Source organism: Leptonychotes weddellii, chromosome 5 (assembly GCF_054177405.1).
Source record: "Leptonychotes weddellii isolate Sample4059 chromosome 5, ASM5417740v2, whole genome shotgun sequence".
Lineage (NCBI taxonomy): Eukaryota > Metazoa > Chordata > Mammalia > Carnivora > Phocidae > Leptonychotes > Leptonychotes weddellii.
This window is the reverse complement of record NC_138373.1, coordinates 134,533,286-134,549,206: the sequence shown is the minus strand read 5'-3', so window position 1 is coordinate 134,549,206 and position 15,921 is coordinate 134,533,286. Positions and strand designations below refer to the sequence as shown.

At 40.6% G+C, this 15,921-nt stretch overlaps 1 long non-coding RNA gene across 1 annotated transcript in view; it reads right to left on the bottom strand.

The window, feature by feature from the left end:
- Positions 1–4,118: 4,118 nt before the first annotated feature.
- Positions 4,119–15,921, bottom strand: part of LOC145721862 (uncharacterized) — an 84,794-nt gene continuing 72,991 nt past the window's right edge. The window contains exons 3-4 of the long non-coding RNA XR_014145833.1: positions 6,595–6,779; positions 4,119–4,445 (exon numbers count right to left, since the gene is read on the bottom strand). This is a non-coding gene — a long non-coding RNA (uncharacterized LOC145721862). The remainder of the gene's footprint in view (positions 4,446–6,594; positions 6,780–15,921) is intronic.

The window sequence follows — 15,921 nt, the reverse complement described above, 5'->3', positions numbered from 1 at the left end:
CTATCTCTACCGTACAGACACCTGGGTACTAAGCTGGGCCCACAGCTGCTGAGACAGTGACACGACTTATCTGTGGTGTATTTGTAGAAGTTGTAGGGTTAGAATAGATCACCCACCCTTAGTATCTTGTAGACATATAGGTGTCTATTTCCTTTACAGAAGTTATGCTGCGAATAATCATTTTGCGTTTTCAAAGCTGGATGCACTAGATGAGGGAAGCTTGCATAAGAATAATAAAGGAAATAATAACATTTTACGCAGGACACTGACTCTACAATTCGGAGGAGAAAAAAAAACCCAACCTTGTTTCCTTTGCTTATCGCCCCCTTCCTGCTTCTGCATTTCCCCAGAGTTGGAAAGAGCCCATCCCTTTCACTGATTTGGAAATAAAACGGGCATGTTAATCTCTTGCCTTCAACGGCTACTGAGGGTGTTGAGGTGGGTCGCAATTCGTGATTCTAGACGGGTGCCCAGGGCAGCCCTGGAAGTGAGCACTGCTAATTCCGGGGCCGTGTCTCGCCCTATGCTACAAGCCCGAGCATAAGGCTTTTCATAAGCTTTTGAGGTGACCTTCATCGTGGTTGGGGCACGGATTTATCACTCAGACCCGTTCAGAGGGAACGCAGAGCCTGACGTCCAGCGTGCCCGTCACCTTTCCCACCAGTCATGGTTGTATTCCACCCTGTGAAAGAATCAAGTACGGCAAATATCCACGTGTCAGTAGATTTTGTTTTTAATCGAAAATTGGTTATCAATGTTGTACTAGAAAAATGTGGGGAACACACACACACACATACATGAAATAACAATAATCATACTTTTTATCTGCTTGACACCATTCCAGATTCTATCTGGGGATGAATTCATCTAACTCCTTTCCTCAGTGACATGAGACAAATACCACTATTCTCCATTTCTTCTGTTGAGCAACTGAGGCAGGAGAGGGCCAGGACTTCGCCAATTTAATCAGGAATATAAATGCAAATGCACGGCTCTATCTCTTACGCACACGGATCTATACCGACTGGAGGGACCCTGAGCTTACCTACTGGGTTTCCTCTCCCTCTACCAAAGCTCAGCATCCTTCCAGCCCCTGACCCCATAGTCCGCTGCCTTGGTTGCCCGCTTTCTTTTCCAATGTCCTATTTCTTTAAGCACTAGCCGGGGCTGGTTAGCAGATGGCAGATCTGAAGACGGACTTCACAACCATGTACAGAAGGAGCAAATGAATTAATATGTTCCAGATACTTTTATATTTTTGGCATAGACTCTAACCAATGTAATCACAGCTTATTATACTTCTTGGGTAACAATCATCCTTTTATTCGTTCAGTAAGCATCGAGTGGCTCTGACGGTCCGGGCACGGCTCTAGCCTACGTTAGTATCTGTGACAGGAGCATTTTTGGAAATGCAATGCCCCATTTACCCGAGTGACTTTAAGGGTGGGAGCCCTCGGCTGCTTGGCAGGCAGGCTTTTTGGCTCCCCTGAAGTCACATTAACTCAATGGCCATTGACTCTGCTTATCTGAAGGGCTGGTCTCACTGGCACCACATTTGAAAAAAGTGACAGTTTGATTCCATTGTGGAAAAAAAAAAAAGAAAAGAAAATGGCTTGTCTGAGGTTGGAGGTATTCTTTCAGTATGGAGGGTGCCGTTTTCTGACCTGGGACATAAAATAATATGAAATGCAACTTAGCAAACATGAAATTTGGCTTCAAAAGAGAAGTTTGCATTAGTTTCCATGATGGGATTGGGATAATATCTTCACGACTTCCTTTTTTGGGTGGTCAGTTTGTTTAAATAGCTGGGTTATCTTTTGCCCATGTCTAGGCCATTCTAGAGACTGTTTCTTTGATGAGATCTTGCCACTGCTGCACTGTTTTGTTATAATTATTCATTTTTTCTAAAAAAACCTCTTTTTTATTTCATACATGATGACCATCATCTGTAAACACTTTGTTGAGAACCCTTCCTGACTCTGGAACAGCCAATTTATGGTGACATGAGCAAGTCAGTGGACCCAGAGTTCTAACAGGCAGGATTTTTAGATCTAATGAAGACTCTGTCAGGCCTGATTTGGATCTAGATAATTAGGGTTGGATTGAATTTGCCATCTTCATAGCATTGTGAGGTCTTTGGGGCCAGTAAACGACTCCCTGTATTTTTCTGCACAGAAACAAGGGTGAGGTCGAGTTATCAGAGCATTTGTGTGTCACACATTGTCAGGAGTCACGCGCTTGGTGGATGACTTGCTAGGTCATCTTAGATAGGCTGTCTCATCTTTTTGTGTTTTTGTTTCTCCATCTGCCAAGGTGTGATAACACCTGCTGGGCTTCTAAGAAAAGTGCTATTAGGAAGGTTAGGGTAGGTGTGCTAATGGAGAGGCTTTTGCAAAAACCTTTACATCACTATTTGTTAGAGAGATTGCAATCTGGAGCAACTTGACGGCAGGGGAGTTTGAGCCAAAGTCCTCGCCAGGGAAATATCAGACCTGAGGGAAGGGAGGGTCATCCCTCGTATTTCATGCATTTGGAGGTGGCTTCTGACATGGATGGTGCTGGAGTTTCCCCATGGGAAAAACTAAAATCATGAGAAGGTCATTCAAAAGTCCAAATTAAACTTACCCACAATTTTTAAAAAGGCAAATTCTTATGAGCTCAGCTCCAGATGATAAATCACCAACAGCACTTTTGGTAGTTGTGTTCTGCCGCTTTGGGGGGACTTTGAGGTTGAACACAGCCCTGTACCTGCTTTGCGCACGACCCTAACAATGGCGAGATTGTCAGTCCTTGAAAATGTGGAGGTTGGCACCCTCTGATTTTGTTGTCCTCTGTGATGATCTAGATTGCCTGACATCTCCAAGACCAGATATGTTTTTATAAACATACACAATATTTACTTTCGGATGATTAAAGCTATTTTAGTAAACACCTTAATAAGACCCCGGCATGAAAATATATCTGAATTCAGAGAACAGCCTTGCTTCCCTACTAACTTCCAGTGCCTGGATGTTAAAACACGGGTTTGAATCTCTTCAGACATATAAGCCAACTCACTGGAACCCCTTATTGACGGCCACCTCCTTGCTTATTTACTTGCCTTTCCCCTCCCTCCTACACCCTATTGAAACTGGTAGAAGGAGACCTGTTTCTTTCAGCTGTGTGAATTTCCCATTGGCAGGCCCCCAACACTCAGATCATCCTAATTCCCCAAAGGGAACCACCAGGTGCTCATTCGGTGACCAAGGTGCAGTGTGCTGTGGGGATCAGCCGGGGCTTGCCCACGTGTCCTCGCAAAAATGTAAGCAAGAGGCGCTTGCTGCAACCGGGCCCCAGAGTGAGGGGCAGGTCTCTGTCAGTCAGAACCCCCGACAAAGGCAGGAAGTGATGCTCCTTCCCCCCACAGCTAGCTGGTGCCTCCAGGAGGTGGGCTCTCTCACTGAACAGTTCCAGGGCGTTAAGCCGTAGTGCCTGAACAATAAGGGTTCCACTGGGCGAAAAGCCACCTTCCAAGGGCTTGGCAATTTGTCAGTCTGGGTTACTCCACACTTTAAAAATTCTCAGCAACTTCATATCCTGCAGCATCATGGGGAAATAGTTATGTGGTTAAACTTAAAAGCAACAGTTACATTGACTGGGTATCATTTGTAACAGCCAAAACCTAGAATGGACCTACCTGTCCAATAAGAAAGATTTGGTTAAATGAATCATGATGTCTGCTTGTATGTCTCTTTCTCTGCCACATATATCTATTCCCACCATTTAAAACGAGGGTATAAAACAGTGGGTTTCTTATTTTAGATGGTAGATATCCTGAAGAGCTTGATGGAAGCTAGCAGCCATCTCCCCAGAAAAATACTTGCAGGCTCAACCTTTTCATATAATATCAGGGGATTTCAACATAAACTTGTCTCCCATTCAAAGGTGAAGGATACTTAATACAATAAACAGTAGAAATAATATTTAACAGTTCTGGTGTAGGGAATAGTGGAAGGAACAGGTTATAAAAGACTAAAATCTCATTTTTGTTTAACATTTTTTGTTGTTTTGTTTGTTTTGTTTTGTTTGGGAAGGACAAAGTTTTTCTTGACTCTCTTAAGATCCTTGGCTGGGTCTGAAAATTAAATTGACATAGACAGATTACCAGGGGAAAAGCATACACATTTATTTAATGTAAGTTTTACGTAGCATGAGCGACTTCTAAAGGAAATGAACAGCCAAAGAAACAATTAGACCCGAGTATTTTATGCTAAGTTTGGTGAAGAGTGCATATTTGCGGAGTAGTAGGATAAGTTAAGAAGTATGAGGTAGGTGTAGTAAACTGGGGAAAACGTTTCAAGGCCTGTTTGTTTGTATTTTTCTTGGTGTCTCCTTTGTCTCCTGAGATAAGGTGCTCCTTTCCTCTGGGTGTAGGGAGGGCACCTCTCACATGAGGATTTTATGGCCTGTTTCAGGGATAAAAAAAGGGTGCCGGGGAAAAGGTCAGAGTGACTTTCCTGCCTCTGCTGTTTTCTCAAACTTCTTCAGCTTGAAATATTCAATTTGCCAGGATGCCATATTTTGGGGTAGCGTGTTCGGATCCCCATCATAGGTAACTGAACTTGAAGATGCTGACAATAGCTTCTCTGGGGGATGATATTATAGTCTCTCTGTGTGCTTATTTGTATCTTCCAACTTTTTCTATAACTATATACAAATTTCATTTATAAGAAGAAATATGTCATCCAAGTTTGTTTAAATTAAAAAAAAGCTGTAATTCGTTTTGGCAAGTGTGTTAGGAACCCAAGGACATTTTTAGCACACCTCTTTGTTTAGTAAATGATGAAATACTAGGATGAAGCGATGCTGGGATGAAGGGACACTATTTCTGAGTGAGATTTAATTAGGGCCAAATAAAGAGGTACAATATTAACAAACTTCTTTAACATGAAGTACACAGATAAAACATTTTAAGATTTAAAAGAATCAGAGCCGATTAAAAAAATACCAGGATCACACATGGTGACCAAGAAAAGCCAGTCCCTAGGTAAACTTTAGCTTCACATCAACAGCATTTCCTCTCCTGGAATGGCCTTTAGGGTACCTCTGTCTATTCAGTGTCTTGAGAGATTATGAGTCTGACATTCCTGTTTCTTTCACCTTAGGAGGCATCTGGGAGAACTTGTTCTACCTTTGCAGACCTTGCTGTCTCAATTAGAAGGTGAAGTTTGCATATCTTTCATTTTGTTAAAGCACAGAGGGGTGAGGGGCAGAGGAGAGGGAGAAGCAGATTCCCCGCTGAGCAGGGAGTCTGATACAGGGCTGGATCCCAGGACCCTGAGATCATGACCTGAGCCAAAGGCTGGAAGGCAGACACTTAATGGACTGAGCCACTCAGGCACCCCGAAGTTTGCCTATCTTCTATTTATTGGCAAGTGTCTTTAAGGAAAGAGAAATTCATTAGGGGGCTGCAGAGATATCTACTCAGCATCCATGCCCCCTTTCTTGGGTAGCAGTCACCTTCATCTCTGTGTGGGGAAGCCCCTTCTCCCACTCTCGGTTGCCATGGCTTCTGCGAGGCAGGATCACCCTGCAGCTCCAGGATGAACATGTGACTCAGACCTGCTCAATTTGGAGTGTTCTCTCTCTCTCTGAGGCCACAGGGAGTGGTCCCATAATGGGCATAAAGATCCCATTAATGAGATACAAAGAGGGAGCTCTTGATAGAGATTTCTCCAACCAAGATTTCTCAGCTGGAAGAACGTAAGCCTGTAATTGTTGTGGAGCGAGCCTGCAGAAGAATGAAAGCAAACAGCACAGCAGAGCCCCAAGATGGGAGAAGGCAGAAGGGGGTTGGGCTTGGGCATCATCAAGGCCTGAGGCTTCAGCTGGGCCCCCAGATTCACAGGGGCTGGAACCAAACTTGCTGCTGGAGTTTTCAACTGTGTGGGACAATCATTTTCCTTGTTTGTTTAAGCCACTTTGGGTTGGGTTTGTTTCACTTACAGCCAATTGGGTCCTGACTGATATACTGGTTTAAGAATAACACTTACTGAGCCCTTGTGAAGTCACAGACCCTGTGTAAATCCTGTATGTGCATTCTCTTATTTAATTCCTACATTAGTTCTTTTTGGGGCACCTGGATGGCTCAGTTGGTTAAGTGTCTGCCTTCGGCTCAGGTCGTGATCCCAGGGTCCTAGAATTGAGTCCCACCTGGGCTCCCTGCTCCACGCGGAGCCTGCTTCTCCCCCGCTTCTCTCTCTCTCTCTCTCTCTCTGTTTCTCATGAATAAAATAAAAATAAAATCTTAAAAATTTTTTTTTTTAAATAATAATTCTTACATTTGTTCTTTTTAAGAAAGGAAACTGAGACTCAGAAAGGGTAAGTCACCTGCATAAGATCCCTCAGCAAGTATAATAAATCTATATTCAAACCCAGATATATCTAAAACCCTATGCTCTTAATTAGCTTACTACCATGGAGCAGTGGTACTTGAAGAAAGTTAGACCTGACAGCTGGTGGATGGTTCATTTTTAACTACAACTTACAGAGGCTGAGGATAATAAGTGAGTATTTAGGAAGCATGGCCAAATTTAGAGGTTAAACTTTTTTCACCTTCAGTTTCCTTGTCAGTGCTCCCCCTGTTATTATTTTGTTTTGTTTTCTGACGACCCGGCAGTGTTGAACAGAAGAAGCTCAACCATGTTTATTTTATAGTCGAAAAGTCTGGGGGAGACGAGCTGACCTGGTCCGGACACTACAACTTCTCTGGGGCTTGCTTCGGCTGCAAGCGAGTGGACCTGGAGAAAAACCATGAGTCCTTTAAGAATCAAGGAGGAGGGGTGCCTGAGTGGCTCAGTTAGTTAAGTGTCTGCCTTTGGCTTGGGTCATGATCCCGGAGTCCTGGGATCAAATCCTGCTTCAGGCTCCTTGCTCGGGCGGGGAGTCTGCTTCTCCTGCACCTGCTGCTCTCTCTGCTCCTGCTCTCTCTCTCTCTCTCGCAGACAAATAAATAAGTAAAATCTTCAAAGAAAAAAAAAAGAATCAAGGAGGAGCCACAGGCTACTTTGGTGATAGTTGTTATAAACCAGAGTGGGCTCTCTTTTCAGGAATAAAATAAAAACAAGGAGATTTATCAGTTCTGCGTTGCTCCATTCTCAGGAGAGTTCTTTCTTAAAGTTTGAAGAAAACAAGGTAAACTCAGGCCTGGGAAGCCCCGAGCCCGGTTTGGACTCTAGCTCTGAGGTTCACGCTGTACTCATAACATCCTGTTCTTCTCTGCTGCCTGTGATGTGGTAGATAGCAGCCCCTCCACAGGCTGTTAACAGCTGAGTTCATTTTTCGTAAAGATGCTGTCCTGTGAGACTGAGGAAATGGGCCACTCCTGCTCCCCCTTTGTCACTCTTACGGTTAAGGATGGGTACTCCCAGTTGCTTTGAGAATGCACTTTCCCTGGGCTCTAAAATTAGGTCTTTAATTCCTTTGGGATATTTGGCAAACATAAATTTACTGGAAGCCCAGAGGGTACTAGTGAGTGGGGAAAAAAAGTCATTTGTTTCACATCAGAGCGATCTGCTCTGTGGAACCTTGCGGCTATGGTCAGGGAAGGAAGGGTAGCTGTGGGGAAAGGTGTGATGGTAACCTGATACTGAGGAAAAACAGTGTAAGTGAAGTCATCGGCGGTGCTAGGGACTGGGAATGATGACTTCTCCTCCACCCCTTCTGGAGGGGGCTGGAGGGCTGAGAGATGCCTTTTTTGTATGATATGTTTATCAGCTTCCAATGAATTTGTGTCTAAAGATCACACCTACAACAAAGACACACATGGAATAAAAAATAACATGTCACTTCTATGGTCAGGGAGCTGACCCCAAGTTAGTTCATTGCACTTGGGATTCTGAAGGCGCAACTAAAACAGCAGTGACTTCTGTGGCTCGACCAGAAGAAAGGTGCTTCTCTTCTGTCTTCGCCACTGAGTTGCCATCCAGGAGACAGACAACAGCAGCAGGGGGTGTGTTTTGAATGGCTTTCCTTAGAGAGAAAATGTGCATCCTGGGATTGTGCTTCTTATCCGGCAGTTTCACAACATGCCTTGGCCCTGGAATCACGAAGGTGTTTTCAAAAGGCTAGACAGATCCTTTATCAAACCCACACCTACCAACTAAAAATGCATAAGAACAAGCCCCGGGCATCTATAATTTTATCTAGGTGATTCTTATCATCAACCAGGGAACCATTCCTCCAGTCTTCCTTCATTGGGACAAATTCATCAGAGTAGCAACTCACCATCTGAGATCTGTCGACATGACTGGCAGGACAGGTCAGCCTTTGATTAGGGACAAAAGGTGGAGATGAGCAGGACGTGGCAGAAGCAAGACCGGGATGGCAGGTGGCAAGGAGGCATTCTACAGGAAGACCCTGTGTGGGCTGAAGGGGATTCTTGGTATGGTTCTCTGAGGGCTTTTGAAGACTGGTTTGAACAGAGAGCGGCAAAGCCCACTAGGCCTCTTCCAAGTGAAAACACAAATCTTGCATTTGTCTGTAGTGTTCACCATTTTTATGCTATTCTTCAAAGTCAGAAATCAAAGATACCTATTAAAACCCCATTCCTTTCAGAGACATGAAAGAGAGGAAATCTAAACACAGACACTTCAATGTAATATGCATATAGGTGGTAGCCTAGCCTCTCTTTCCCACCTAGGAGAGCACATCCTGTGCTCATTTACTCATTCGATCATTTAATTAAGCATCATTTATTGAGCAAAAGCAATAGGTTGAACAAAGGCAAAATGGCCTGGTGGGTCTGGTAGAAGTCTATGTAATTTGCTATTATGACATGAGAGGGGAAATAAGGGAACACAATGTGGTGTTGGCAGCATCCAAATCATACAGACTCTTAACTGTCCCTACGTCTGTTCTAAGGAAAAGAACCTGGCACAAGCCCAACACCTGAATTTAGAAGCACCCAGCAGAAGAGAACAGCGGCTGCTCACTCAAAGACAGGGATGAGTATGCGTAAATTCTTGCTTTCTTATTACGTCCGTACCTTGGGACTGGGGTTGTAGGAATCTACCTCTCAGATAAGTGGGTATATTGACATGGCAACTCACAACTTGTAGAGAATTGCTTTTTTTTTTCCCACAGCTGCAGAATATCTTTTTTTTTTTTAAATGAAAGCCACTTCTATCTTCAATTTTAAAATGCCTTAATTTGAGAGACCATTAGTCATGAAGGTGTTTCCATAGCAAATGCGTGTGGGATGTCCTAGCTTTGTTGGCGATAGTTCAAGGGAACTTATATCATTAAATTGGGACAAGGCCTGGCATGATGGCAAGGAAAATCATGGCTCTGTTCCCGTAGCATGAGGCCTCCATTTAAGGGCAAGATAGACCGAAGGCAAAGAGCACAAAGAGAAGTGCTGGAATGAAAACAACTAACAAAGGAAAGATAAAAATGCAAATCCCAGTTCAGAGTGAATAATAGGAATGCAAATAGTGCTGCTAAAATAGGAAGGAACATTACTTTTCAAAAAGGCAAAGCAAAAGAAAATTGTAGTAGCTAAAGCCTTATGCAGGGTAAAATTGCACACTGTGTATACCTCTCAGAAGCAAAGCCACCTACTCTGATTTTTCCCAGCACGATGCTGTGAATTCGGTGAGTCATTTTATGAAGGTTTACTACAAAGCTCCAATCTGCATTTTTTTTTTATAATACATTAGGATTAAATCTTTCTTTTGCCACCAGCTGCTTACTAATTGTCCCGTTTTAAAGCCAAATTTCTCACCTGGGCTACAAAAACACACTTTCCAAAAAATTAATAAGGTTATGGAATGATCTCCAGAATTTGTTAAGTTAAAAAAAAATCATGGAGGAAAGAAGAGTTTATGGCACCCTGCTATTTATCTGAGAAGGTCATTTGAATATAAATTTGGCTATATTAAAAAAAAAAGCTCTCAGGAAAAAGTTATTTATGGGGGAGTGGGGAAATGAGGTGGAGGGCACAGAATTCGAAGTTAGATATCTTTGAATATATTCTGTTTTTGTTTTGGATTAAAAAACATGTAAATATTTAATGTGATTATAAAACAAAATTAATCACGAGACAAAGCAATCTCTAAAAATTGAGAGCAAAATGACACAAGTGAACCTGAGCCTCAGATTACTGGACTAATTACAGAGAGGAATTATTTCAGGTGACAAAGGAATTTATCTAGTGATAGACTCTAAGAAATTGTCAAAAATTCGTCAACTCTTTTTCTTAATTTTATTGTTGGTGATAGTATTGTTACTGTTTGGACTTATCTTCCTTCCTTCCTTCTTTCCTTCCTTCCTTCCTTCCTTCCTTCCTTCCTTCCTTCTTTCCTTCTTTCCTTCCTTCCTTCTATTCATTTTTTTGAGATAGTTGTATGTACTATGGGATAAAACAAATAAGAAATTGTTTGTGTTGGGAATTAGGATTTGGGGAATGGAAAAAGGCAATTCAAATGTAAGATCAAGGATGTTAAGTAAAAACCTTGTAGTATGGAATTTATAATTGTCAACTGAAATTGTGATGTGTTTTAATACAAAAAACCCCACAAAAACCAGATCTCCTAGCTCTACTCACTGCAAAGACCTGGAAACAGTGACAAGCTCAGTAAAAATGAACATCTTCATTAACCAGGCTCAAAACCCAGATTGTGGTCTCTCAATACTATTCCCTCCTAAAAAGAACCGGAGTTCCTTGGGACAGAACTGATTCTAGATCTGGGGCAGGAAATGTGTAACAATGAGCCTAGAATAATTTATCCTACCGTAAAGCAGGGACACTATCAATTACTTTTGGGGTTATGTCTAAAATACTCTGGAGCCAACTAGGAAAGGCTTTCTGTAGCCAAAGATAGGACAATTTGAGCAACGATAAAATAATAACTGCAATGACTTAAAACACATCCATTATGCTTAAACCTACGGTGATTCTAAAACACACACTCCAAAGAGTCAAAAAAAAAAATGCCCCCAAACCCCCAAATCATTGGTTCTCTTTGGAGGACACTAGGTAACCAACTCAAAAATTTGAAAGCTAATAAATGAAAAGAAAGAACCAAACATTTATCCTGTCTTTTCTGTACGTACCATACTGTGGGGTAACCAAAGGGAAAATAGTTTCTGATTCAAATCAGCAAAATGAAAATGAAACTATAAGACAGTTGGGGAAATGTGAGCACTGATTTGTTTAGTTAGTATTATGGACTTACTGTTAATTATATTTAGTTATGATAATGAATTGTCATTATGTTTATGACAAAGTTTTTTCTTTCTAAAATACATATGTATGCATATCTTACATATATGCATATCTAATTATATATTATGTATAATATATAATATATATTAACGGATGAAATGTGATGTCTCAGTTTTGTTTTGAAATAATCCACTGGGTTTGAGGGCAGGGAGAATTGGATGTGGGTATAAATAAGATTGATCATGAGTTGAAAATTGTTGAAGCTGTGTACGTGGGGGTTTATTATTTTATTCTTTTTGCTTTTGCACATATTTGAAATTTTCCATGTAAAAAGTTTTAGACAAAGTCAGTTGCTTTGCTCATCTCTCTTTTCCTGTAACCTGGTAAGTCTGCTCACATGGCAAGTACTCAAGGAAAGTTTGGTAAGAATCATGCTGCTCTTGGTGAAGGTGTCCCTCTAGCCTTGTTCAAGATTCTCGTTCTGGATGAAAATTGGATAGTTAGAGAAACAGATTCTAGGCATTATTCAGGCCAGTTAGAGGGTAACTGCTTTGGGGAAGTCATAAGTTTTTAGACTTAAACATTTGATGTTTGGAGTTCTAAAAGTGACTTGGTCTTAAAATGAAAGATATCAGCCCTCTTATCTAGAAGCAGTATTTCCTTGAGCCACAAGAAAACAGTTTTTCCAACTCAACTGCTTATGAAAAATTGACATAATGTGGTCTCCTGACTGATTAAATCCTCAACTGCGGGAAGACTCATTGCTAATTACTTTACCATAAAGCAGCTGAGCTCACGACTATCTCTGTTCAGTAAGGATCTTTAGCAGCAAAACCCATGTTTCGACACACTGCAGTGTTACTCGGGGATATTTGTTGTCATTTTGAGGGTTTTCACCTGTGTAATTTTTCAGTTATGACACATTTTCTTATATTAATTTATTGATATTTTTCCCTTTCAATTTTTTTTTTCCCCCTGAAACATTAATTCAGATCTCTGACCTTCTGGATTGATCCTGTAATTGGCTTCCCCCCCATTCTATTCTATTTTCCATCTCTATTATTTTGATCTAATTTCTACTTTATGTTCCTAATCTTTCTATTTACTTAACTTTTCTGTTCATGAAGAAAGAATCTTTTCTTATATTTCTGATGTTTCTTTTTTAAAAAAATAGTATCCTATTCTTGTTTCATTCATAGCTACAAAAATCTTTTTATATTTCTCTGACAGTGTAACCTTTTTGAAGTTTTCTTCTGCTCCCTGAATTCCCTTTGCTTCATCCAAGTCCTTTTTATTTATTATTATTTTTTTTGTCTTTGCTATTCGTGTTGGGGTCTTCCTTCCAATATTTGGTGACCCGTGGCTGGCTATTCACATTTAAGAAAGAGACTCTCAATAGTTGATTGGACATTCTGTGCAAGAGGTCAGGCTTCCTGATAACTTAGAGTAGAACTAATATTTACTGGGGGATTCCAAGGGTAGTATTAAAAGTATGAATAATTGGGGGTGCCTGGGTGGCTCAGTCATTAAGTGTCTGCCTTCGGCTCTGGTCATGATCCCAGGGTCCTGGGATCAAGCCCTGCATCAGGTTCCCAGCTCTGCAGGAAGCCTGCTTCTCCCTCTACCGCTCCCCCTGCTTGTGTTCCCTCTCTCGCTGTGTCTCTCTCTGTCAAGTAAATAAATAAAAACTTCAAAAAAAAGGTATTAAATAATTGATGTGGCATGGACATCATTCAACCAAAGAAGATAGCCAGACACTCAAAAGGTACCTGTGTATATCAGCTGGACTCAACCGCATGAGTGGGTCTTTCTCTTGGATGGGATGGTTTCCTCAGAGAGGACTTCTCCAGTGTCTTATCTGGAGTGAGACAGGGATGATAACCCTCCTGCCAGGGTTGGAGGGGTCCCAGAGTTTTTTCTGTAGCCTGTCATTTAATCTATCAGCTGGGCTTCATGTCCTTGGAATGCAGAGTTTCTCCCATTCTTCAAAATCTGTTACTCTCTTATCTTCTTTGGGTGGGCTAGAGGTACTCACCTAACTAGCGATCGTAATAGGACACTTGGGGGTCTGACCACCCCTGACCCAGACTTTTCTGTGAGATTTCTTTCCTCAGTTCCACCCTTCACTCTTACCTTTAGAGATACTAGAAACCTCAAATTCCTAACTCAGTCTGGGTTTCTTCTGCACACATTGTCTTGTTTCCTGTCAGCAGTCCCTCTCTTCAGGCATAAAATTCAGTTTTCTTTGATCTATTGAGTCAGTTACCACGTAGCCAACTGTTTTCTTTCCTCTCTTTTTTTATATGCCTCATTTGCTATCATTTCCTCTCCAATTCTCTTTGCTGTGATTGGTTTAAAATGTGTGTGTATGTGTGCTTAATTTCCTTGCAAATTTTAGTAGCCTTTCAAATGAGAAAAAAAAAAAAAAGTTATTTCATCCACTATGTTTAACCATAAGTTTTATATTTATTAAGATGAATCTTTAAGCACAATTAGTTTTTGACGATAACTAGAGCTCATCAGCATTTATGAACTCCAGGAAAACAAAATGAGAATGTTCATGTTTTTTTTTTTTTCATTTCCTCGTGACTCACCACCTCCCCAAATGGGATCATCTGTAATTTTCGGTCTAAATCACAATCAATCAAAAAATAACTTTTTTATATTATTGATATTTGCTACATCAAAGTGACTGAAACTTAATAATACATGATTTATCTATCATCAGTCTTCCTCCCCAAATCCCCTTCCTACATCATAATTCTTTCCTTATCTTGGCTTCTTAGTTTTATTGGTGAAGTTGGTTCAGATTGCAGGAGTTTCTCTCCAGTGATTGCGGGGGGGAAGAAGAAGACATCCTTCAAGGAGGTTTGAAACTCTAGCTGGTCTCAGAGGTGTCTCTAGCTATCTGTGACAATGAATGGCCCCATCTCTTTGGTCTCTGAGCCCACACTCACCTGTGGGTACTGGCTGCTCTCTCTGGCTCAGTATATCAGGAGGTGGAGCCTGGCTGACAAATCCAGTCTCTCTACACGCATTGTCTCCATTAATCAAGATGACAATTGTTCCCAGACCTCCTCCATCTGAAGTTCCCCGTAATCGTAATCACTCTCATCTCCACTCTGCTTCTGTCCAGTATGGTGTTCTCTGGCCTCGTTTCTCTAAGAATTTAATCCTATCTGCAGTATATCTTTTTTTTTTTTTTTTTGGTAATTCTATGATTAATTTTTTTAGGGAACCACCGTACTGTTTTCCATAGTAGCTCTACCATTTTACATTCCCACCAGCAAGGTACAAAGGTTCAAGTTTTTCCATATGCTCACCAACACTGGTTATTTTTCTTTGGCTTTTGTTTTTGTTTTTTATATACATTACCACCCTGATGGGGATGAGGTGGCATCTTGTGGTTTTGATTTGCATTATTGTAACAGTTACTGCTCTTGAGCAGCTTTTCATTGTTCTACTGGCTGTTTGTGTATCTTCTTTGGAGAAATTACACTATATCTTTTATGATTATCTCACATCTTTGGTATTGGCATCACTCTTGTTTTCCAGTGCTGTTTTATATATTTATTTATATAATTTACATATATGCTGTGTGTGTATGCATATGCTGTATATATATATATACACATATATATAATTGGTTTTATCTATGTATATACTATTATATATACTTATTTACTTGTTTAACCTAGTATCACAGCTAACCAGCTCATCTCATCTACCATTGCTGTGCTGTTTCAAAAATAATTTTTGATTTGGTCTTCCTCCCCTTGGTTTTGTCCCTTTTTGTTTGTTTGTTTTAGACCTGCTTATCTTTTTTGTTGTTGTTGTTATTTAGTATAATCCAATCTGAAGCTAAACGTTTATCTTTTTAGTCAGCTACAGATAAAAACCACTACTAAAATCTTAACTCTGATATTTATTTACTATGTATACTTTGCCAAGTGGCAAAGAATGCATTTCCAGTATAGATACCCCACTGGTACTAAGGGCATCTGTAAGACATTAATATGAAAGAGAGCCAGAAGCTTACAATGGAAGCAGTGTTGTCCAAAACAGTTTTCTTTAAGTGTACTTGTCTTGAAAGGACTCTGTATGTTCCTTCAGGGAAATGGATGCTTTCTCTTCACACATTTTGAATTGGCGATCACCCCATTTTCTAGAACCTTATTATCAATTTTTTTTGTTTCATATTTGAATCAATGCAAAGAATAATTAGTATTCTATGAGGAAGTTACTGTTTTTTATTTAAAAAATGTGATTTCTAAACATATATGTCTGTGTGCTTTAAGGTAAATTGTTCTTATTTACTGGGGCCAATTATTACTTTTGCCATGGAATTCCATCTTTGAAATTATAGTGCAAAAACCTGGAATAAAAGTTAATGCATAAAATTTCATTTTAGGCATTTTCAGCATCAGAGTTAAGGTTGGGGTTAGTGTTCTTTTGTCATGTCCTGTATGCATGTTATAAAGTGTGGCTGACCTAAATTAATTCAATGCTCTTCCAACTCATCTTTAACACGCTCCCAATTCCAAAATTATCATTCATGTAAATTCAGGAAAACTGATCAGTATATAAACAACAGTAGTTTGCTTCAAAAGAAAAGAAAAGAAAAAGATCTATTTAATGCTTTTCACAACCTGAGGTCTGTATTTTGAGAGAATGGTTGTACCAACCTCTCAAGATACATCAGACTTCTGGACTCC